Consider the following 3,320-nt stretch of genomic DNA (forward strand, 5'->3'; position numbering starts at 1 on the left):
TTTATCTGGTAAATTCCAAGGCAGCTGCTTGAGTCCAATCAGCAGTGGGCAGTGACCAGAGGGTAGGAAAGAGAAAAGCTTTTAGTTTCTGAGCTGGTCAAGGAACATAAAGCCAAACATTTGTCTTTTTTCCCGAGACTTCCATTTCTGTATTTCTTCCTCAGTCACAAACCCCCAAGTCCTCTATCCCCTAAATCATAAGACCTTGGGGGAAATTAAATATAGTTCCTATTCACAGAACTCTCAGGGAACCATAGCTTAGTGTGTGATGGTGGAAGCCAACTATTTACACTGATTTCTTGTCCCAGAGTAAGAGAAATCACTGTTCTATGTTCAGTGAGCATCAAATTCTTGATACTATTTTATTTAAATTTCACATATTCAGAGTTTTTCTAATATTCCTAGCCTGTCTTAATGTCTGTAAACTTTGCCAAATCCCAGCTGCAGATGCAAAGCTGTCGAGAAAGTGAAGCACCTCTACAATCTATCCTCTTTCAACCCGTTATGAAAAGTGAGCTTCAAAATATATAGCAAATGTGACTATTGCTTTTAACTTTTAACCAAGAGCAAATGTCAAAGGCAATAAAAGCCAAATTGTTCAACACATGTAGAATCTAGAAGTGAGAATATATCTCCCACCTGTGTGCTTCCACTTTTATTCTTATTAAATAAATGTGCTTTTATGGAGATTTGCGCATGATCAGCTGGGAAACTGAAACACAGAGTTTGTCCGGCTTCCTTGGGAGGCCATGATCCATGCGGTGGAACCAAGGTGAATGATTTGGCTCAGTAAAAGATCATGTACTATGATGAACTTCTAAGACTGTCCAGTGACTGTGACAGAGATATGAAATTCTTGAGTCTTATTTCACACCAATGGTTAGTTTTAGAGCACATCTAGAGAGTGGACATTTCCACAGTCACGCCCCGTTCTGGTCTTTGAAATGAAAGAAAAACTTGCCACATTAAGGAATTTTGAGATCACTGAGGTGGCTCAGGCCCTATTATTAGAGTTTTGCTTATATCCAGCAAATCTTTCTTCCAAATCATGTTGCTTTGTGGTATCCTAAGGAAACCACACTTTCACCGAATGTTGACATCAAGCAAAGTGATTTTCCCTTCTTCCACGGGGCTTCAGCTCCTTGCCAATTATGAGGTCATTTGTACTTTCTGGATGCAGTCTTCCTCGAGCCCGTCCCTTCACAACCCCATCGAAGGCGGAAACAACTCATACTCACTCTTCAGGGTCAAATCAACGTATACTTTTATTAACCTCTCTCCGCCTTAGCAACCTGTGAAATTCACATTTGTTAACACTTACGCTTACATCAAAATGTGATACCTATTTATGTGTGCTTGTTTACCCATTGTCTGTCACCCTACTTATTCATTTGTTCATTAATCTGACAAATCTTTGTGGAACATTTATTATATGGTAGACATTGTTCTATGCTCATAGGGAAAAGTCTAGTTGTTCACTGTTTTTTTGGGTAAATTGTCCAAAGTAACTATCTCTTGAACACTACCCTATGCACCTCTTTCACCAACCCAATCGAGTGATCTCTATTAAAAAATGCCCCGAAGCATGAACCACAAAGCAAGAGGCTCTTGCTTATCTCCCAAATCCCACCTCGGGCTCTTACTCCCTTTCCTGAGTTTGACCATTCTTTCTCACATCTTGTGCTGTTCCTATTTCCTCAGTGACCTTTATTCCATTTTCACCTGTGACCTCGGATCTGAATGACATTGTCACAACCTCAGGGAAGCCTTCTCAACCTTCCGGATGAGGTCAAATCCTAATTTGTTGGTGTTCATAACACTCAGTCAGCCTGTTCCCATGAAATCCATTCCAATCCACAGGGACCCTGTAGGAATGGTCCCCTAGGGTTTCTGATGCTATCTATGTCTCTGGACCCACACTGCCCCCTCGTGCTCACAGGGAGTGGCTGGTGGGCTCAAACTGCCAACCTTTCCATTCACAGTCAACTTCTTAACCACGGTGCCCATAGGTCTCACAATTTCTACATTTGTTGATGTGGTCATTAAATTCACATCTGTTTCCTTCATGCAATCATAATCAACTCTCGAGAACAGAGACCATGTCACACTGCATTCTTTATTATACCGCTTGGTTGTGTTAGGAGTCTCTGAGTTGGGTCTGACTCGCAGCGACCCCATGTACGTCCGATGGAAGGACACATGGCCAGGCCAGGCGCCAGCCTCATGATTGCGTTTGGCATGCAGCAGGTAGTCCCATACAGCAGCAGATGCATGTCTTGTTTCGTAGGGCTGTTGGGAATCTTGGGAGTGCGGCTCGATGTGTGTGTGTTGGGTGGGGGGAGGGTAGGTGGTAGAAGTTGGTAACTTTCAGGAGGCACACACATCTGAGGGTAAGATTTCTGGGATTAGGGATTTTGAGGGAAAGAACTCATTGTTTTCATCAGATTACAAAGAAGAAAATGATTTCAAAAGGTAAAAAAGTACCTTGAGGGGCACTTTGAGATTTTACTTTTGTTTGCGTTATCCCCGGTAAGATTGGACGACTCACAAAGTCTTTACTTCATCAAGAGGATGGCAAGATATCCGTGAAGGCCCAGAGGACTGTGGCTTAGTGAGTGGTTCAGAAACACTAGGCATTGCTATGCATTTCAGTGAGAATTCAACTTGAGAGCTGGCCGTTTTTCTATAAGGGCAGAGGTCCGGCTACAAACAGGTGAGGGTAAAATTGCAAAGAGAAGCTGATCAGTCCAGCCGTACCGCTGAAGGCAGCTGTCCAGGGGAGCCGCGGCTGTTGGCAGCTAATGCAGAGTGACAGATTGATGCTTCACGTGGGTTCCCGGTTTTCAGGGTTCTTTTTTTTCTCCCTTCACACAAACAAGTCTCTAATTAAAGCTTTTTATGTTTACATAGTTGTCACATCCAATAATTTAAAATTATCCTAATTTTAAAAAGCATTTAAGACACTCTAATTAGACTGTTAATATTATGAATTTTCAAGGACTCATGATCTTTTTCCTTGATTAGGATGAAGAGAAAAAACTCTCCCCTTACATTATCCAGCCAGCACCTGATCCAGAGGTGATGGCTAGCATACAATGAGCGAATGGGTGAGACATCGCATCCATGGGGAAAGGCCCACAGCCCTCACTCATTTCTCACTCCAGTCAGGGAGCACTTCACTCATTTTCTCTAGTGGTTTTGGCTCCGGTCGTAACATGTGAGAAGAGTTTAGCTTAAGAGATGCACAAATGCCAGCAGCATTCTAAGAACTGTTTTCATTTTCATTTGAGTTGATTCTAATACACAGCGCTTCCTTGTGT

The sequence above is a fragment of the Tenrec ecaudatus genome, chromosome 15, assembly GCF_050624435.1.
Source record: "Tenrec ecaudatus isolate mTenEca1 chromosome 15, mTenEca1.hap1, whole genome shotgun sequence".
In the NCBI taxonomy this organism is placed as follows: domain Eukaryota; kingdom Metazoa; phylum Chordata; class Mammalia; order Afrosoricida; family Tenrecidae; genus Tenrec; species Tenrec ecaudatus.